We start from the raw sequence: 22,699 nt of genomic DNA, 5'->3' as shown, positions 1-22,699 counted from the left end.
TATAACTCTTCCCATCCCTGACCATTGGCCATGCTGACTAGGGCTGATGGGAGTTGGAGCCCAAAAATGTCTGGTTCCCCACATGTTCCCTCCTCCTCCTCCTTTCTCTGCCTGAAGGGAGCTGTAGGGCCTGAAAATGGAAGTCCATGGTAGTTGATTAGACTGGCAGCTGAATTTCTGAGACAGGCTCCTGCAACACCCCTGAAGGCAGAAGGCTACCTTTGGGGCACAGGGCAGGAGAGGTGGCACCTACAGCTCTGTCTTCCAACAGCTCCCTGCCCCCCCCCTCCCCTAGAATCTGCTGGCTTGAGGTACCTGCTTCACTCTGTCTAACAGTAGAGCCAACCCTGATAAAGTCTTTGATTTAAGCCACAGCAGAGTCCCTCTTGGTGTCTCTGGTATCAGAGGCAGACTTTGATAATATAGCACCCTAAGAGAAGAAAAAATTTGCCCTCCTCCATATTTCTTCTCTCCCTCTCCCCTTCCATTCTGTGCCCCCTTGACTCTCAGTGCCCTGTGTGTGGGAACCACTTGCACAGCCCTAAATCCGGCGTTGCTGGCACCTAGAAAGCTGGCCCACTGCCTTAGCCACGTGCCCCCCCCCCCGGCGATGTCAGCACACCTTCTGGGGTGCATGCCTCACAACAGCATGCCCCACGGAATGTTATGGAAATCACTAGTGTATCTGTGGGGTTCAAAGAACTGTAAAGGACTCCAGGATTGGGGGGGGGGGATCTCAAACATTGAACCATGCCAGTTGAATCAGCAATGATATCCTACCTCGATTAAAATGTCTGTTTCTTAATCTGCATTATTTAATATAAAGCACCCATATTTTCTGATCCTCCTATTATTTTATTCACTGTGTTCAAATACATATGTTGCTTTTAACAAGTTGTCAAATTATCTTATGTCTTGCTGGGTGAAGAAAGCACACAAAAACTTTTCCATCAGCTTTGCAATATTAAATGTGATAATCCTCCAGACATCAGAGAGATATTAAATATGGTAGATTAACATTTGCCTGATAAAAGAGCAATACAGAATATCCTTTGATTACACCACTGCCTTTAGTGCTATTTAAAAATCATTAAATTAAGCCAGATTTGACCAGTTTGATGATTGTGCCTTTTTGTATGAAACACTGACATGCCAGCATCAGGTCTAAGAACAGGTTTTTATCTTCTGGTACCATTGTGAAAGGCTACTATTTTAAAGTTTGTGTGTGTTTATTATACTTGCAACACATTCAAATGCTTATTTACTTTGAAGTGACCCATTGATTTCCTTGAGATTTAAGTTCAAATCTGTGTGCTTAAGCTGCAATCCTCTACCCACTTCCTGGGAAGCCCCAGTGGAACTCAATATGAATTAATTATAGAATCATAGAATTGTAGCGTTGGAAGGGACCCCAAAGGGCCATCTAGTCCAACCCCCTGCAATGCAGGAATCTCAACTAGATCATACATGCCAGATGATGTCATGGACCGGTTGGATGCAGAAGAATGATAGGTGGAACCAACTGGGGAACCACCAAAGGAAGAAGGCTCAGGAGTGGTGATGGGACAGCAATGAATGGCCACAGGGAGAGGGAGGGGAAAACTGGGAAGAAGAGGAGCATGGCAAGCGAGAAGAGTTTGTGGCAGAGAGTAATCCAGAATCAGAGGCAGAAAACGAAGCAGGTGAGTGGGAGGAGGGAAAGCAAGAGGTAGAGAAGAGTCACGGGTGTCTCCTCTTCAGCTGTGACAAGCTCCCCTCCCCCCGCCTCTTAGAGCCAGAGGAGGGCTGGAACAGGGGGCACAGCGACAGGCCGCATGCAGGCGCGGCCTCCAATTTATTCGAAAAGGCCCTGCAGAAGAGGCAACAGACAGCTGTGGGGAGGCAAGGACTTTCAATCTCGGCAACTGATTCATGTGGTAAGAACTACTGGGGATGATCTGCTGTGCCCATTAGGCCTGACCCTCAGCCACATTTGTGAAGCTCATGTTTTTGCTAATAAAGAGTTAACTCCAACTTTGAACTGTGTGATTTACTGCTGGCTCGCTCTTTGACATCCAACCTCTGCTTAAAAACCTCCATTGTCAAACAGCTCTTTGAAACTGAGGTACCAACTTGAATAAAATATTGGGGGGGGGGGGTTCAGGTAAGGCCCACCCCACATAATCAATCACAAGACACCACTTAATCAGACACACCATTTGAATGGCAATGCCTATCAACTGGGGGCAGGGCAGCCCCTCTGGTATTTTATTGGGGGGGGGGCAAAGGACCTTGGCTCCTAGGAATTGGCTCCTATGCTCAGAAAGTTCTTCTTTTTTTAAAAAAAAAAAGATATTTATTAGCATTTTCACAAGTTTTATAAGACATAAAAATCACAAAAACACCAAGAAAGAAAAACAAAAATACATACAAAAAGACAAGAGAAAAAAGAAAACCACATATATAACTTCATTCCCTTATGTTCATGAAAATTTATTTCAGAATCAACATCGTCTTAACATTCTACAATTTTACAATATTTCTTCAGATAGTCTTTAAATTTCTTCCAATCTTCTTCCGCCGTCTCTTTCCTCTGGTCTCGGATTCTGCCAGTCATCTCTGCCAGTCCCATATAGTCTATAACTTTCACCTGCCATTCTTCCACGGTGGGTAGTTCTTCTGTCTTCCAATACTTTGCAATAAGTATTCTTGCTGCTGTTGTGGCATACATAAAGAATGTTCTGTCTTTCTTTGACACCAATTGGCCGACCATACCCAGGAGAAAGGCCTCTGGTTTCTTTAAGAAGGTATATTTAAATACCTTTTTCATTTCATTATAAATCTTCTCCCAGAAAGCCTTAATCCTTGGGCACGTCCACCAAAGATGAAAGAATGTACCTTCAGTCTCTTTACATTTCCAACATTTATTGTCAGACAAGTGGTAAATTTTTGCAAGTTTGACTGGGGTCATGTACCACCTATAAATCATTTTCATAATATTTTCCTATGCTCAGAAAGTTCTTCTTGATGGTTAGTAGGAATCTCCTTTCTTGTAACTTGGAGCCATTGGTTAGGGTCCTGTGCTCCAGAGCAGGAGAAAACAAACTTGCTCCACCCTCCATTTGGCAGCCCTTTGGATATTTGAAGATGGCTATCATATCTCGTCTCAGTCTCTTCTTTTCCAGGCTAAACATACCCAACTTGCTCAACCGTTCCTAATCAGGCTTGGTTTCCAGACCCTTGGTCATCTTCATTGCACATGTTCCAGCTTCTCAATATCCTTCTTAAATTGTGGTGCCCAGAACTGGACACAGGACTCCAGGTGTGGTCTGACCAAGGCAGAATAGAGTGGTACTATGACTTCCCTTGGTTGGGACACTGTAGTTCTGTTGACATGTATAGGATCACACTGCTAAGAACATATGAATTGCCCTGCTGGATCATCAGACCAAAGGTCCACTTCTCAGTCTCTACTGGTGAAGTTCACATGCCAGTTCTTCTTTATATTGCATTGGTGCTACTGGCTAGGTGTAGACCTAGGTGCAGCAGCACCTAAATTATGGAACTTCCCATTTTAGGAGGTTCATTTGCCCCCACACCACCTTGCTTTTTACCACCTAACTAAGATGTTTCTATTCCAGCAGGCATTTGACAAATTCAGGAGTTTTTAATGGGCAGGCCCCCTGTTCTCCATCTGTTTTGCCTGCTGTACTACAGTCTCTTTGTTGTTTTATTATATTGATAATCTTTATTGACTTATTTTGCAGTGGCTCTTTGCTCCCAACCAAGCCCCCATCCTGCTCTGTGTTGTGCTCAAAACTCATGGGGCTGCCACTCGGGTTGCTCACCAAGCTATTGCTCCTTTGTCCAGCCTATCAGTCGGCAATGCAAAGGACACTTGCCCCAGGCACTGGCAACCCACGCTACGCCACTGCCTAGGAGGACCTTCTGAGTAAAAGCATGTGAGCTTCCTCATGCACATTAAATGGGAAATATATGAAGCATCATCTGTAGTGTGTAGTGAGCTGCAAATCAGAAAGTCCCTGGTTTAAACCTCACCTCTGAGAAAGGGTTATGCAAGTCTCTCTCTGCCTCAGTCCCACCATCTGTGTTATGGGGGGGGGGGGTAATAACACCTTACAATGTAGTTGTAAGGATTGCCATTAGAAAAATGTACATGAAATGCTTCAAAAACCTCAAAGTATTATACAAATATTTGCATTCTCCAGCATCCTTTGGTGGTTGTGCATCAGGTCCCTCACCAATGCCTTCCTTGTATACTAGTTTTAATATCACAGCATATATTACTATACACATTTGAACAGGGGGTGTGTGTTTGAGTGCAGTTCCTAGGGGGAGTGTTTCCCTTTTTCTTGGTCTCTCCCTGGACTGTTGCACAACAAACAATAATAGATAAATCAAAGACAATTTTAAGGATAATTTTAAGGAACATGTGCATGTACTGTGGGTAGTAAGTGTTAGAATTTTCAGTGGCCTTGTGCACCTTAGAATCGTGTCTGGGGTGGGAGTCACATATGACAGAGATGACCATAACGTACATTGGCCTTCAGACAGGCAAAGTCAAACCCTTTTTTGCACTGAATGGAATAGAATCATAAGTACTAGTAACCAATGCAGGGGCTGAGTTATAATTGCTAGGGATATGGGAATACAGGTAGCGGCCTTATGCTAAGCCAGACCATTGGGGTCATCTAGCTAATTATTGCCTATACTAGGGCGGTCCAACTTTTCACACCAGATGTGCTGCAAGAGCACTTTGACACGGAACCCGCAGGCCATACACTGTCTTGTCAGGGGGCGGCAGGGGGGGAGGGGGAGGGATCAAGGCCAAAAACTAATGTGCCCCCTCCCAGCCCTCACACCTCCTCTCCAAAGCCCAGTGCTTCACTCACCTGGTTTGGGGAAGGCAGTGTGAGGGCTGCTGGGGTGGGGGCACATCTAATGTTATTCAAGGCCGCCAAAAAAGGCCTAAACTGACAATGGCACACCAAGGTTTCAGACAGCAGTCTTTTCCAACATTACCAAGAGAAATAGCAGGCTGAATCCACTGGCGGAGGAAGAGGCGTGTGGGAGGAGCGCACCGCCTCTGGCAGTGCGATCCCGGCAGGGTGCCATCATGGCTGCCCCCCCCGCCCGCGCTGGGTGCCACGCCCCTAGGGGCGGCACACCACGCCCCCAGCACATGCCCAGCACACGCCCCATGCCCCTATGGTGGCATGCTACGCCCTGGGGATGCGCCCCCACCGGCTCTCCGCCACTGGCTGAATCAGCAATCTTTTGCAAGCAAAGCAAGGCTACCAAGAGAAAAGGGGGAGTCATTAGTATGCTCTGAGGGGAGGGGGAGGGGGGAGGAAGCTAAGAGGCAACCTCCCTAAAATAAGCCCAGTGTGGTCTGAAAATGCTGTGTGGGTGTGTTTCGAATGAACAAGAAATGAACACTGAGGTGAAGCTATTTGGAAGAAGAGAAAGAGTTACTTGTGGAAGGTACAGTCAAAATGTTGCCCCAGACACTTGGGCCACCAGAGATGAAATCAAGATCTAGCTGCTAATAAATATTTTTTAAATTAATTTTCCAATATAGGTCCAATAACAGTCTCATTATAACAATGCCAATTTTATCCAATTAATACAATTATTAAAACCAATTATTTATATAGTGAATTATACAATTTAGTTAAAGTGCCTTCCTCACATGCTAGTTTTGATGGATTCCACTTTGTGTTTTATTTTATTTTATTTTCTGCATTCCAAAATCTTAATAATTTCAGTTACATTCCCTTCAAGATAGTAAACCCTTATACAACAGCTACAATCTTACGGTTTCAATTTGTGTTAATACATTAAGTATTATGATGTTGTGTCCTTCATTCTTCCAACTGTTGATATTTCCCATCATAACTTGGGGGAAGCGCTTGTCTCAGTTTTCCAAAAGCTTTTGAATCACTTTGTCCCTTGATTCAAGAGTTTGTTAGAGACCCCTCTGTTTCAACAAATAAACTGTCCTCACCATTTTTTTCCAGCCCAGAAAGAGCAGTCTGATTCCAAACTGCCAATGATTAATAAAAAAACACCTCTGACTTTGCAGCTGGCAGACTCCTTTCCTCCTTCAGCTGAAAATTTATAGTCAGTTATCTTTCCAGTTAGATTACATTCTAAATTGTCTCGGTCTCCTTCTCATTCCTTGGAAAATAACGGAGAGTGGGGGTGGTTTCTTTCTGCATTCCAACATAGTCCTTTCAAAGGGTGATACTTCCCCCCTTTTCTCTCTGTTCCATTCCTCTCACACATGCAGTTCCAGTTTGATGTTAAATTTCATGTTTTTAATCCAGTTTCTTCCACCCTTTTTTATATTATATTTTAACTTTGCATTCTGAAGAGGGTTGCCAAATCAGAAATGCAGAATAAACACTTTGAAAAACAACCATAGGCTCCCCCCCCACCAAATGAAACCTTATCTCATTTCCAACCTTTAAATCCTTGTAGCCGATATGTTCCACAGTTTGTTGTCTCATCACTTCAAGCACACGCCTGTACTTTACTCCAATTAAAGCCCAATTAGCAGGATATCCTCTACTTCCAGGAACAGTTGGGAGGTGGCTCGTTGCAGGCCATGGCAGTCGGAGAGCTCCTGCACCTAGTGTTTTTGCCTGCCCTCTCATTCCATAGGGAAGCGAGTTCCAGACTGCAGGTGAAGGCCCGCTCCTCCACCAACCAGAGAGAAATTCAAAGAATGAGTTTCCTCCATCATTCTTTGTTTCCGTGTGCTCTGGTTTCCGTCATGGTGTTCTGCTGTGCCAGAAGTGGTTTAATCATGCTGGCCACAGGACCCGGAAAGCTGTCTGTGGACAAACACTGGCTCCCTCAGCCTGAAAGTGAGATGAGCCCTGCAACTCCATAGTCGCCTTTGGCAGGACTTAACCATCCAGGGGTTCATTACCCTTTTACCTTTATATTTTGAGAATGATTCGTGTTCCTATGTAGCTGCATTGTTCAATACTTTGTGGATGTCCCTTGATCATATTATAAAGAAGTTGTGTTCTATGTTATAAATCAAGCACTGCTGAGAATTGTTTCTTTTTTGTTTTCAATGTATTTCTTATCAATAGAAAATTGATGTGATGTGAGCAAATTTGTTTTCTGAATGTGTGGCCCACAGAAAAAAGTTTGAGAACCACTAGAGTATAGAAAGGTAAGATGCCTACCCAGATGGAAGTGGGAAGATGCATGGCCCAATGATGGGTCAGGAATCACAGCACACCAGACCTGTTCAATAGGGGAATAAGAAAGAATACATTCCTCAACTGAAATGGGGAGCAAAGTGCTAGTGGGTCCTCACTTTTGCTCACCTAGTGTGTTCAGGTCTTCTTCACCACTTCTTGCTCTTTAGCAGTTGTGATGCTGAGAGAGATCTGCAGTAAAAGCCCTAACTCTGCATTGCTTTCTACTAAAGCAGGCACTAAGATTGAATCCCATATACCGTATTTTTCGCTCTATAACACGCACCCGACCATAACACGCACGTAGTTTTTAGAGGAGGAAACTCCGCAGGCATGCCACCCGTAGGCATTCCCTCCATAACACGCACAGACATTTCCCCTTACTTTTTAGGAGGAAAAAAGTGAGTGTTATGGTGCAAAAAATACGGTACATTACTTATCAAGTCAAGTCAATGAATAAAGAATGAATAGCTTGCTAACCAAATTAACCAAGCTGCACACATGTATCTGCAGAAATGATTGCAGTTTATTTCTCAAAGGGGAAGGAATGTAATGTTCATCATCTGCTATAATCCTTTGTATCCATGCAAGCACCTGTTCTGCTCAGCTGAAGACATCAGCCTCATCCACATGTGATGCTAAGCTAAACAATGGTGTGCAAGAGCAGTTGTGGCCACTCACTCTTCCCCACCTCTGGAAGCGAAGCCATGGTTTGACTTAGCATAGCATCCAAACCATGGTTCATAGTTTGTTTCCCCTCAAACAAGAACAAGTCAAGAACAACCCTTGTGGTTTGTTTCAAATGAAACAAACAAGGAGCCTTGGATTCGATATAGCACTAAGCCAGACCATGGGTTAATTCCTGATGGCTGGGTTTATAAGGCAATGTGTGTGTGTGTGGGGGGAATCTTCAGTAGCTGCCTGGCTGTCAATGGTGCAACACTTTTATTGCTCTACTGCTTGAACTTTGCTCTAGCTCCTTATCTGGACTGTCCCCTGCTGTTTTAGCAGCCTTGCTACAGCACATGCTTCTAGAGTTACCATCTTTGCAGTGCAAGAAAATTTTCATTTGTAAGATTCATTGTAAGTGAATCAAGCTCTCACAGCTCCAGTGTTAGCAAGAATGGGACAGCAGTCTAAGGCAGGGATGAGGAACCTTTGGACCTCCAGATGTTGTTGGACTCCAACTCCCATCATCCCCAGTCGGCATGGGGCATGGTCAGGGGTGACAAGTTGAGTTGAGCACTAAGCTTTACTGCAAGTTATGAAGGAAGTGAGTTTCCTTCAGTTCAGTTTGAATTTGAATATGCACCTCTTCTTTCTCAAACAAATGCTTTTCTAGAAGAACCTCCTATGAGGTTGGACCACATTCTTGTGTTATTGTAAGTTGACCTCTTATGCTGGACACAGCCTTCATCTTATCTGAACAGCAATAGTTGGGGAAATATGGGATTAAATCATGTTAGGCAACTCGTGAAGTACCAGCAGGGAAATAGTCACTATAAATATACATTCCCAGTTGCCAAAAAAGGACAGTGATTCTGTAAACATTGCTAATGAGATATATCACAGCTGTGATCACTGCAGATATAAAGACAATTTAATTTTCTTTCTTTCTTTCTTTCTTTCATGGTCCTTGAAATTTGGTGTGAACACACAGGGCCAAATCACATGCTACAACTTCCATGTAATAAGCAGCTGCTGCCCCAATCAATGGGCACAGACGCCCTGCATCAGTGATTGCCACTGAGAGTGTAAATAGGCCCAGAGTCACTGCCCTAATAATATGACCATTAATATCAATATTAAAGTATCTTAATTGCCACAGTTATTAATGATCTCATAGCTAAGATGCCATTTGGAAGAGTGATTAATACAGAACCTTGCCCTGGAGCTTTGCCTTCATCAAACAGGCGATATGGAAAACAGAAACCCATTCATTCTAGGACAGCTAGACAACAAAACTCCTTGCTATGAAACCAGAGCTGTTTCACAGGGAAGGAAATTAATTTGATGTTGGCTGGGTGCCAGATCTCCAGACTCTTCCTACCCATTTTACACTGGAGGCCAAGAGGTCACTAGGTGCTGTGAAAGACACAAAAGCTGTGTGGGGAAATCCTGAAGCTCAGTCCTCGTAATTTGCTCTTGTTTCATTTAGCATGCTCTTGCGAGAAAAGAAAGCCGGGAGGGGAAATTTAAAGGACCCATACGTACTTGAACATGTGTTAGCCAGTGAAAATTCATCTTGCTTGAATTGCTTCAGTTTGCAAGTAGGGTCAGCCTGCCCAGGTTCACCATTCAGGCAATGGACTTATCAGCTCTCTGCTGCATGAGGGAACTGGGGTGCTGACTCAGAACCAAAACTGTCTATACAGTATCATCTGTCCATTTACAGAGAAGGAAGAGTCCTTGGCTTGTTTTCTCTCTCCCACAATGCTTTCCTAACTGCTTTGGGCAGTGATTGTAAGACGACAACGACAACAACAACAACAACAACAACAACAACAACAACAACAACAACACGTATTATTTTAAAAGTACCAGAGATACTAGGCAACGTGTAAGATGGCTGAGGGTATACTCTAGGCTTGCAAGCAGTTTATCAGCAAGCTAGGAGTACCAGAACTGCCAGAGACATTACTCCACCAGCAAAGCCATTCAAATCTAGCCTCAGAAATATTGTGCATCTTAGCCCTACAGTCTGGAGCAATCATTTACTAAATTACTCACCCAAGCAGCATTTCAGAGCAGTATTTGGAAAGTAGCGGCATTGAGTGAATAATACAGAGGATGGAAAGAGGAAAAGAGGAAAAAGGAGGGAAGAGCTAAAAGGTATTTGTCTTATCACTGCTTATTCTCTATTAAGCATAGTTTTTTTAAAGCCTATATTCCATTAAGGAGAAGTGTCTAGCTTTTTTTATAAAGATTCCAGTAAATAATGAGCTATCGGGGGGGGGGGGCACTGAGTAATTCTGAATTTCAATATTCTCTTATATTTTGCATTTGATACTTCTGTGAACAAATTACGAATAATACTCGCCTTTTCATAGTTAATACAGATCAGCACTATTTTGTTCCCCATTTCCTCATCCTCTTCATCCTCGGTGTCTTTCAGCTTCATTTGCTGTCTTTTGAATGGCTGTGATGAAAACTGCTGTGACAAAATCTGTCCTCCAGTTTCTCAAAACCTTTCCTCCCCAGTGAAAGAGGCTGCCATCTTTCTGCTTCAGAATTTCTATGGGTGTGGAGTTTTGGAGCTTACCATATCGTATTACAAGGATCTGAGAGTGGTATGTGCATTTTTATTTCCAGTAAATGTTTCTCCAGCAGCCTCCCTGAATGCCCATGGCTCATGAACTTAAGAAATCCTGTGAGAGGAGTCACCATGCAATATCTTGCTCCGAGACTTTAATTCAAGCATGGGTGCCCAGGATTGCAGCAGGGGGCAGACCATTGGTGGCATGACTTGCAGAATAAATGAAGGAAAGGGAACTCACAAAAATCCCTTGGCCACCTAAAAGAAGCAGAACAAAAACACTGCACCTCCCTGGTGAGAATTTCACTTTTGCAAATGTTCAAATGCAAGTTATTTTCTCATTAATTGAGAATAGTTAAAAAATTTGGGCACAGTACTATGGGGAGACCCACTTGCTTCTTTTTACAAGCACCCATTATAACCCTAAATGGCAAAATGGGCAAATAAGACCAAGGAGAGAAAAGACAAAGGAGGAGGAGGAGAATAACACCATGAAGAAGAAGTCTAGTGACGGCCAGGTATTTCCCATATACTAGCAGCAAACTCATTCTCTGAGTACAAAGCCAAATGCAGCACCAGACCACACACAAGAGAAAGGTATGAGCAGGGATTCCACAACACTTGCAGAAGTACAAAAGAACTTCGGGGGGGGGGGACGACTCTACAGAGGAGAAAACTCTAAAAAAGAACAATGATGGCAAATATAAGATGGGAGACACCTGGCTTGCCAGTAGTACATGTGAAAAGAATCGAGGAGTCTTAGGAGGCCACAGGCTTAACATAAGTCAACAATGTGATGCAGCAGCAAAAAACCTAATGCTATTCTAGGCTGCATCAACAGAAGTCTATTGTCCAGGTCAGGAGTAGTATCACTTTATTCTGTCTTGGTCAGACCCCATCTAGAGTACTGTGTCCAGTTGTGGGCACCACAATTTAAGAAGGATGTTGACAAGCTGGAACGTGTGCAGAGGAGAGTGACCAAGGTGATCGGGGCCTGGAAATGGTTATGAGGAACTGCTGAAGGAGTTGGGTATGTTTAGCTTGGAAAATAAAAGACTGAGAGGAGATATGATAGCCATCTTCAAAATTCTAAAGGGCTGTCACATGGAAGAGGAAACAAGCTTGTTTTCTCCTGCTCTGGGTGTGTAGTAGAAGTGCGCAAGAGGATCGAGGAGGCATAGGATTGGCCTTGTGCAATCAACCCTTACCTTCGGGCCATAAGTCCTTTCTCTTTGTGTAAGAGGGTAGTTCATTGATTGTTTGAGGGTGGTTTTACATTAGAAGTTTTATTTTGTTCAGATAAAAACCTTTCCCCCCAATAAGTGCTTTATTGTCTATAAAAGATCCATCAGAGAACCTGTAATTGATTTAGCAAAACAGGGGGAATGGACCCAAACTCATGGCTTCAAGTTACAAGAAGGAGATTTCAACTAAACTTCAGGAATAATTTTCTGATGGGAAGAGCTGTTCGACAGTGGAACAGTCTCCCTTGGGATGTGGTGGACTCTCCCTCCTTGGAGGTTGGCATGATTTGGTGTGTGTACAAATATATTGCAAATAAATATCAGTTTCTTTCACAAGCTGCAGAAGATGGAGGGATCTGAAGCAGAGACGATATAAGAATTCTGTATGTCTATAGTCTGCAAGGATTGTCATGCCAGATACCGTGGATTATTTTACAGATATTTGACAGCATTTTGAGGGATTAAAGTATATCTGAAACAGTTTTTTTAAATGCATTGAAAAGCATTTCTCTCTTAATTTTTTTTAAAAGTACAGTTTACAAGAGGGTTTTATCCCATTCCCCCCCATCACTTCCAATTTTTCCACTAGATAAACTGAATGAGGGGAGCGAGGAGTTTTCCTTCCCCACTCATCCCCTTTTACTGCCCCCTCAAGGCATATGCATTCGTATTTGCTGTAGGGATGCACTGTGCAGCTACAGAGAATTCCCTGCAATACACCTCTTTCCATCCATTCTGACGGTGAATGCATAATATAGACTTAGTCTTGGTTCAGATGTAATGAGGATCCCTGGGTTCCCACTGTGAGAATAAACCATGGCTGTGAGCCTTTGGCCTTCACACTCACCCTCCTCTTGCCGCCTCTCTCATGCCCATGAGGATGAACTGTTTTCAATATTATACTAACCAGATTCCCAAAGCCATCCAATTCTACAGATTTCCAAGGAATTAAACTGTGGTTTGAGAACAAACAGAGATCTGATACCATAGTTTGATCTTGCTTTGTACTTACTAGCCATAGTTTAAACAAGACACAATTCACCAAGCTCAGATGTCACAGCTTTAAATGAAAACCAGAGCTTTCAGTCTTCTATAAAGAGCTGAAAGGGGAGTTCACAAGCCCAAGGCTTACCACAGATCATCCTCTTGCACCTAAAGAAACAAGCTCTAGACTTGTCTGCATCCCTTTCATCCATTTTGGGGATCCAACTTTAAGTCAAATCACAAGGCTGAGAAACAGAAGAAGGAAATAATGATGCTGAAGCATCATGCTTCTCAAAGAGTTGGAATGAAACAGGAATAAATGCTACATGTCCAAGCTAAATATATCATTGCCCTGTTTACAGCTTTTATTAATGCATGAATAAACATCCTTTCTGAATCTTGCTAGAATGTGCTCATTCTGTTTGCTTGAACCAGACAGCATCTTTTCATTATATATAGTATTTTGTTTCAAGAGGCAGCCCCCAGCAATTTCTGAGTAATATATGCTCAGGTATTTAAAATATTGCTATTTTAAAAAGTTCCCTTTCATGACAACTCATAATCCTATAATCAACAATAAGCATGTCTGTCTTGAGGCTTTTAAATATATTATACATATTTAGAGAGCATAATAAGGGTTTCCTTGAATAAATAAATCATTAGGTCCTCTTGCACTCTTTGCTTTTATATACAGTGGTACCTCAGGTTGCATACGCGTCAGGTTACATATGCTTCAGGTTACAGACTCCGCTAACCCAGAAATAGTACCTTGGGTTAAGAACTTTGCTTCAGGATGAGAACAGAAATCATGCTCCGGAGGTGTGGCAGCAGCGGGACACCCCATTAGCTAAATTGGTGCTTCAGGTTAAGAACAGTTTCAGGTTAAGAACGGACCTCCAGAATGAATTAAGTACTTAACCCGAGGTACCACTATATACAGTTGGTTTTTGTTTTACCACAAGACAGAAAATGGTTCTAAAGGAAATAGTTTCCGCTGTATTACTGCACCAGCCTAGGGGTGCCTATTATGGTGGAAATCTAAATACAAACGCAAATGCTATACAGTACAGTCCCACAGACTCCAACATTTCCCAAGAGGAAATGGCGGCATCTGTCCCACACAACATCCCGCTGCTGCTGCTGCTTGCCCGCTTGCTTGCCCACTCGCCCCCATTCCCACCACTTGCTCGTGTGCCTGTCCAACCTCCTTGTGCATCTATAGCGGGGGGCAGCAGGTGACTGGGCAGCAGCGGCAGTAGCTGGTCTGTGAAGGTGCACAACCCATGGGGATAAAATGAGAAGGCTTCTACAATTCCGGGATGCCCCCGTAAAAACAGGACAGTTGCATGCTATGCAGTCCTATTCATATTTACCGGTACCCAGAAGTAAATTCCCACACCTAAATATGCTTAGTTCAAGTTTTCTGGTATTGTAGAACATAATGGGGCAGGTTTCCTTTAGGAAGATTTTTTTAGTAGAGTATATATCACTGGAGCATGTAGGCCATGCCAAAGATGGAATGTTTCTTGCAATGTACTGTTCCTTTAACACAGGGGTGAGGAACCTGTGGCCTCCATACATTGCTGGACTACAGTCATCCCTGTCATTATTGGCTGAGGCTGCTGGGAGTTGTAGTTTGCCAACAAGTGGAAGGCCATAAGTTACTCACCCTGGTTTTAAAACTAATCCTATCTGGGACCTATAGCCTATTCAGAGGCAGTTTTAGAGTTGGGTGACCAGTTCATCTGCACTGGGTGCCACACTGCAGGGGGTGCCACAACAACGCTGTAGAATGGATCGGGAGAGGTTGGGGCCCCCAAATTTTAGCATTGCAAAGGGTGCCGCTGAGATTTAAGACCCCAAAGTCCATCAGTCCTGTTCAGTACTTGGTTTGGTACAGAAGTGTAACACGGTAGCTCATTTGCTGCCAATTCCACCGTGGGTGACTTCTCAACTCCACAAAGCTACATATGTCATTCTTCCATCTTTCTACCCACAACCAAGCCTACAGCTATGCTAATATGTTTTGACTTACTTATTTAACTTATTTAAGTATAAAATGTTATTTATCACACACGAAGTCCACATGCTACAACTTTGTCAAGTTGCATAATAGTTGAGACCATTGCTCCATTTAGCATCTTGCCAGCTACTGCGACAGGCTATAGCGCTGTATGACTAGGGTGTGGGGCTACCATCCTACATGCCCTGGGCAGTAGGAGGGTGACAGGGCATGGGGTGGGAAGTTAACCCTTTCCCCAATTCCAGCCTCCTTATAAATGACCCCCACAGGACGAATAGGCTAACAGCTTATCTACGGCTCCAATAAGAGCCAAATTTCCACATGAGGCGCAGTCTTATTCATGGAAGTGCCATGTATGAAACAGCTCAGATTCACCTGATATATGACCACAGTATGAACAAGGGACTTGATAAAAACCATGTGACTGCAGCCATCATAACTTATATGCTCATAGTATTCAAGCCTTTTAGTTTGGTACTCTGACTAAAGCATATAAGAGTACTCTGACTATAAGCATATAAGAGGAGAGATCAGCGTTAAGGTTAATTTAGACCTGTCTGCAACTCAAGTTTGGTAGCTATTATTGGAAATTGATAGCCATTTTACAGAGATGTAATCTCAGTTGGTTTAAGTGTAAAACTGCACCATGCCCAGTTTGGACATGGAGCTTTAAAGTGCAGATCTGTGACTAGAGTGAGGTAAAAGGATAAGCCTAATCATCATCATCATCATCATCATCATCATCATCATCATAATTTTTAATTTATACCCCGCCCTCCCCAGCCAAGGCCGGGCTCAGAGAGGCTTACAAGCAATAATAAAAACAAGATGAATGATTACTACTTAAAAACAAAAATAAAATACAACATTAAAATAATGGAACATTAAAATATTAAAATGTAGCCTCATCGCAGGAGGAGAAGGAAAAGAAAAAAGAAAGGAGAAGGAAAAGAAAAAGAAAAAAGAAAGAGAGGGAGGGAGGGAATCAAATTGGCTCCAAGCCAAAGGCCAGGCGGAACAACTCTGTCTTACAGGCCCTGCGGAAAGAAATCAGATCCCGCAGGGCCCTGGTCTCATGAGCCAGAGCGTTCCACCAGACCGGAGCCAGAGTTGAAAAGGCCCTGGCTCTGGTTGAAGCTAATCTAACTTCCTTAGGGCCCTGGACCACTAGGGTGTTGCTATTTATGGACCTTGAGGCTCTCCGTGGGGCAGACCGGGAGAGGCGGTCCCATAGGTACGAGGGTCCTAGGCCGTGAAGGGCTTGAAAGGTCAAAAGCAGCACCTTAAATCTGACCCTGTACTCCACCGGGAACCAGTGCAGCTTGAAAAGCACTGGGTGAATATGCTCCCATGGCAGAGACCCCGTGAGGAGCCTCGCTGCAGCATTCTGCACCCGTTGGAGTTTCTGGGACAGCTTCAAGGGCAGCCCCATGTAGAGCGAATTACAGTAGTCAAGCCTGGAGATGACCGTTGCATGGATCACTGTGGCCAGGTCGGGGCGGAAAAGGTAAGGGACCAACTGCTTGATGGACCAACTGCTTGATTTTTCTTGAAGGTGGGAAAATGTCACCTTGGCTGTTGCTGTAACTTGCGCCTCCATGGAAAGGGAGGCGTCAAGGATTACACCCAGACTCTTAAGATCAGTCACATGTCCAAAAAAATAAGAGCAAAATACTAAGTGACCATTTGGCAGTCTTTCTCAGCCTTGGGTCCCCAGGTGTTGTTGGACTACAACTTCCATCATCATTTGCTAGCAGTACCAGTGGTCAGGGATGATGGGATTTGTAGCCCAACAACATCTCGAGACCAATGACTGAGAAAGGCTGGCATAGCATATTGGGGGGGGGGGTCACACAGTAGTACCCTTAATAATGGCACTACATATATGCTCTTCTGTGCATTCATCCCACAGTAATGCTGGAACATCTAAAGACTCACAGCTTTGTGAGCAGTGCATGGAACAGCTGCCCAGCAGTGAAAAGTCGGTATAAGGACAGTATGCCATTGGTCTATTAACCACAAGCTCATTGCCTTCAACAAGAGGAGTGGAGAAGCATGAATTGGGTATATTGCCTTGCTCTCTTTTGAAATTTGAGCTAACCAGTGAGCTTGTCAGGACAAAGAAACAACAATCCCTTGTGGCTTAGGGCCCTCATATTTATGGGGCCAACCTGGCATGCCCCGCAGAGGACCTTAAGGTCCATGAATAACCATAGTTTAGAGGCCCCAGGCCCTAAGGAAGCCAGACTATTCGCCACCAGGGCCAGGGCCTTTTCAGAGATGGCTCCGACCTGGTGGAATGCTTTGTCCCATGAGACTCAGGCCCTTCAGGATTTAATCTCCTTCTGTCGGGCTTGTAAGACAGAGCTATTCCACCTGGCCTTTAATTTGAATTCAGCCTGATCTTTTATTTCCCTTTTCTTCCCTCCCCCTCCCCTTTTATAAAGATTACCCGCTCTGAGACCCCACAGCTAATTCTCCCCTGGCCTCCTCGCTGGCCCAAGTAGGACCAATTCAGCCAGCAGCCCTGGGGATTATCTAATGCTTATTAGATGGATTTCCCCTAAATTGATTTCTGAACTTTGAATTTTATTGTTAGACATGTTTTTATATTGTATTTTATGCTGCTTTTACAATTAAGTGTTTTAAATTTGTTTTTAGATGCCCGGTTTTTGAAGTGAGAAGGGCGGGGTATAAATAATTTTTTAAATATTTATTGTTGTTGTTGTTGTTGTAATCTAAAATGATTAACACATGAGAGCTCAGGAAAATGGAACAATGAACTGCTGATCTTCCTTGGCCAACAAAGACTAAGTCTTTGAGGTTCACTTGGAAATACATATACTGTAACTCTGTGATGTTTTCTAGAAATTTGCTGATTCAAGTCCTTTTCCACAGGACTTTGCTTAATGATAAAGTACAGTGAAGATATAAGTCAATGCTGAATACAATAGAGGGCAGGCGTGTAGTCAATGCCCTCTCAGCCTGCGAGGCACACCCACTGGGAGGCCAGGGACTGGCCCATTTGATTATTTTTTTTAATTAAATATTTATTAGGAATTTTCCATTTTAAAAAGCCGAAAAGAAAAAACAAAAAGAAAAATTAAAAATATATACAATTTGCAATCCTTATTTTCGATAACATCTTTCCCTGACTTCCCCACACCTCCCCTTCTTATATTCCCATTCGAATTATAAATCCAACAAGTTCTTATCCCCAGTTTTTAACCTTTTTATACTTAATTCATTTTAAAAAACCAATTTTACCTTATAAACCTCAAAATTTATACCTCAGTCCTCATTCTTAAATCCTTTTTTCTAAAGTCGACCCAAATTCCTTTCCACGAATTCCCCACTTTTCATACTGATATCAAAACAAAATAAAAGATAAAGACAAATTATATTTATACACCCTTTGGATCCCCAAACCCCACCCCATCCCCTTTCCCGGTTTCAATCCCCAACAAATGTCCATCAGTCTTAGTCTGCTATCAGCCTGGAGATCTCACATCCGAGGCCCTTAACTGTCTCTCAGTTCCTCTCTGCCGGTTTTTTTGATAGTCCTTAATATTCAACACCAAATCTCAGAGATGCTCTAATCCAATGGGGGCAAGATCTAATCCAATGGGGGCCAGATCACCATACTTAAAAGTGGAGCCCAAATCTTGTTTCTTACTCCTTTCAAATCCAAATGTCCCCAAAGCTCCAACTTTCACCTTGATCAAATTTGTAATCCTTAGATCTTCAGATCTCCACATATAGAGATCTCTCCATTCTTCAGTCTCCAGTTTAGGCCAAGTTTTCATCATCCAATTCTTATTTTCCTTTGTAACCATCATGTCAGAACTCTGGCTCTCCTTTGTCGTCTGTGACACCACATCTCCTCCTTCCCTTTCCTCAGAAACAACATATGTCTCTTTCTCCACACTCTCAAAGTTCTCAACTTTCTCCTCTTGTCCAGCTGCATGAACTTCCTGGATCAAATCCTTATCAAATTGAATGCACTTGTTTACTGTTAAGTCCAGGGTTGCAACGTTAGTAGCCAAAACATCAATTTGGCCTTGTAACTTTCCCAAGAGAAAGAAAATTCTGTCCAATTTAGCTTGAGTTTTCCCTCCTTCAGCCATTCTTCTAATGTCCCAAAACCCCCTCTAGAGGGATTTTGGTTACTTAGTATTCCATCCAGTTCAAATCCAAAAATCAAGTTAGTTTGTATCAGTTCTTCCTTGTTTTCAACAAAGTATAACCAAATTGTAACAAATATATCCAACAGAGATAGAAAACAAAGATCACTTTTTCCGTCTTGACAGCTAGCTTGACAGCTGTCAAACTCTTCAATATCTCTCCAACAGGCTTTCTCGCGGATCACTCCCAGGTCCGGGGGGGGGGGAGGGTGACACCTCAGCTCCAAAAATTGACTCTTATCCTTCAGTAGAAATTACTTAAACTGCCAAATCGTGAAATTAATATCTTTTGCCCAATAAGAAGGAAAAAATCTTCTCGACCTTAGTTAGTTAGTCCTTGCTTTAGATTATTTATAAGACGGGGAGACGGACTTCCTGTTTACGTCTTCCCCGATCGTGCCTAATTCAACAAAAAAATTCCTTTAAAAGTCCAATTTCCGTACTACTCACGGGTTGCTGCTTTAGGGTCCAATTGTTCACAAGAAGTAGTTAGCGCTCTCCGACCATGGCATGCCGCGCCACTCACCCCGTCTCCCGTTCCGAAGCCTTTAAAAAGGCTCCTTCACGGGTTGGGGGGCGCAAATGGTGCCTGCCGAGTCACCAGGTTCACAGGCTTCCCCGCCTGTGATTTTTAAGGGTCCCCGCGTCGCCGGAGCGGCAAGACCCGATCCTACGGAGTCGATTCCCTCCGGAGCTCAGAGGGAATCCGCCATTGGCCGATCGCGCTAACCCGGAAGTCGGGACTGGCCCATTTGAGATGCTGCAGCAGGCGGGAACTTGAGCCAGAGGTCCAGGGGGACTGAGGGGTTTTCCCTAGCAGCTGCCCAGCCATGTGCACTCTGTTCTCCCTGCCCAACAGGCCCCAACTGGTGTCCACCCAGGAAGGGGTCAGCGTCCATGATGGCACTTCAGGAGCCAACCTCAGAATCACACACATGCCTAGCTTGGTAATCATATCAAACAAACAAGACCCTTTCTTCCTTTTCCTTTTCCTTTTCCTTTTCCTTTTCCTTTTCCTTTTCCTTTCCCTTTCCCTTTCCCTTTCCTTTTCAATTGTTGTTGTGTGTTGACCAAATAATATTGGTTCTATGTAATTTAATCTTGAATATGTTCCGAGACCAGGCCTTTAAACCCTGATGAAACTTCTCCGCCTGCCCCCAAATCTCTTCAAAGCCTTTTCCCGCACTGAAATGGTGCCCCACTATAGCTCCAGACTTTATGTATCAAGTTGATTAGAAAGGGAGAAGGCGAAAGCTACCCGTCATCTCATTATTTTATTCTTTTCATTTTACTGTTATTTTAAAAGTTTTGGATTTTAATATTGTGGTGTAATGATGCTGTCAGGGAACTGACATCAGAGGAAAGGGAGGTGGTAGGGCTCCCAGAGGCTGGGAGGGAGTCAGCAGCTAAAGCAGGGACCAGCAGGGGGAGCGAGGGGTCTCTGGAGGAGGATCTCAGGAATGCTGAGAGAGACGCAGCAGCCAAGGCAGGAACTAGCAGGGGAGAGGGAGGGGTGAGAGACACGTCCAGCGAAAACAGCGGGGAGGTGTCAGAAGCAACCATAGGGAGACCCATGCTTCGCCGGAAGCTGCCACGTCGTGAGTCCAGGAGACGCGTTTCCGTTAAGGAGCTTCTTTGCTGGAAGCGCTTCCGCAGGCAGCCACTGTCAGACTCTACTAGTGACTAGAGCAGACATGTCTGAGGAGCTCTGTCACACACAGAGGTTTGTGGAGCCGCACAAACTCAGAGGGAGCACAATTTTAAGCACAAGCAGCTAATCATCCCCTCACAGATGCATTGTCATCTACCTTTGGAGGATAGGAACCCTAAACAATGGGCTTGAAATGTGTTAAATAAATGAAGCATAAAATATGTGGAGCACAAAAAGTCATGTTCTGATCCCTGGTCATGTAACCTGTGCCATTATTTCATTCTGAATTTTAACACATATAAATATATTTGACATGTGAGTAGACTTTATGGAACAAAAACAACACAACTTCAGCATGTTAATGCATTTGAAAATGGATTATTAATAATGGAAAACACTTACAGTCTGAAGGAACTCCATTCTGGCAGATATAAACTCTCTTTTGCCATGGATCAAGATACCAGAGATTTTAAAAGGGGAGAACTACATTTTCTTTGAAAAAAAATGCTGCCTATATATTCCATACTATGACATCATGGTTACTATGATATCAAGGCATAGCAACAAGCATGAGGGTTGCCTTATTCTATAACATGATGACATGTTACCTGGAAACTCTTCCCAACAAGAATTCAGAAAATATTATCAACATCTATGCCATCACACGGCATGACTGCACTACAATCTTATAAATTACATCATATCATTCCCCCTCCCCTGAGAACCTGAAAGGCGAGCTAAGAATTCATAGCAGAGAACTCTCAGCTCTCTTACCTGACCACAATTCTGAGAATTCCTTGAGGAAAACTGTGACAGTTAAACCAATGTAAGTTAATAATTACAGCTATTCCATTAGTGCAGGCATGTCCAAAGTCTGATTCAGGGGCTTAATCTGGCCCGCCAGTCAGTTTAATCCAGCCCCCGTGGCAGTTCATTTCCTGGGGTAAAATCCTAGAAAAACCTCAACAACTTCAACCCTAAAAAACACCCAACAACCTTGGTTGGTCCTTTGGCCAGCCCTCATGGCCCTTCACTTCATCAAATCTGGCCCTCTTTGAAAAAAGTTTGGACACCACTGCATTAGTGTTTCATATTTTATAGAACCACTCAAACATATGGGTGAATCTATTCACACAGCCATTTAAGAGTAAAGTTACCCAATTATTTTCTGATAGGACAAACAAACCTTTTATTAAAGAGATTTATACCCTAGTGCAATATTGCTGGTGTGTAGAATTATCTGAACTAATCTAAGATTAAAATATTTCTGAGGAATCAGATGTGACTAGAAAGACTGGGAAGGGAAATGTTGGTGATTATATCCCATTGGCCTTCCTAAATCATACTTCTGAATATTGGAACTGAAACTGACTACCCCAAATGCAAAGCATGGAGATGTTTTTGGTTAGTTTGTTCTTTACAAAATTTCTAAGAAATAATTGAGCTCACTAAGACTAGATAAATTTGTGGAAATAGAAAGAGAAGAAAATGGTATCTATATCTTTAGATTATCACCAAATTCCACTTATAGCAAGATTTGAGGTGACTTGAGGTTCCTGCTGGGACAGCCTTCCACAGTCTGGTGCTCTTCAAATGTTTTAGGTCAGTGTTCAGCTGCCCCCCCCCAGGATATTCCAAGGGGGCCACGGATGAACACTGTGTAAATGGGGGGGGGGCATGAGACTAGGGGGCCACAGAGGGAAGTGAGAAGTTAAGAAAACAGAGAAATGACTGAGAGAATAAAACAGAAAAGAAAGGAAGAATGTTCCCATGTTGCCACCCATGTTGCCGCCCTTTCATGGAGAAAGCACACAAAGAAGACCCTCAGATGATCACCACAGGGACTGGGTCTGTTCATATGGGGAACGGTGGTCCTTGACCCTGCTATGCAGGCTGAACAGTAGAGTTTCAACATGGTGTGTGTGTGTGTGTGTGTGTGTGTAGGAGGAACAGTTGTGTCATACTCATCAATAGTGTAATAGGCACCTTTTGGATAGTGCCCTTGATACTCACACAATCTCATTCTAGAAGAGTAGTTCAAATCACAAGCTCAGGTAAGGACAGTATTTCCAAAAGAGCAATATGCTATAACTTAAATGCTAGGGGAATGTGGTTTCTCCAGACCAGAAGCATGTTCTTG

At 43.4% G+C, this 22,699-nt stretch overlaps 1 long non-coding RNA gene across 1 annotated transcript in view; it reads right to left on the bottom strand.

The window, feature by feature from the left end:
• The window catches only part of LOC309541916, a 61,682-nt gene extending 40,181 nt beyond the window's left edge, over nucleotides 1–21,501 (bottom strand). The window contains exon 1 of the long non-coding RNA XR_014224000.1: nucleotides 20,962–21,501. This is a non-coding gene — a long non-coding RNA (uncharacterized lncRNA). The remainder of the gene's footprint in view (nucleotides 1–20,961) is intronic.
• Nucleotides 21,502–22,699: the final 1,198 nt, after the last annotated feature.

This window comes from Podarcis vaucheri (assembly GCF_965113315.1).
Source record: "Podarcis vaucheri genome assembly, chromosome: 10".
Classification (NCBI taxonomy): Eukaryota; Metazoa; Chordata; class Lepidosauria; order Squamata; family Lacertidae; genus Podarcis; species Podarcis vaucheri.
The sequence above is the reverse complement of the archived record's forward strand: the minus strand, read 5'-3'. Positions and strand labels throughout refer to the sequence as shown.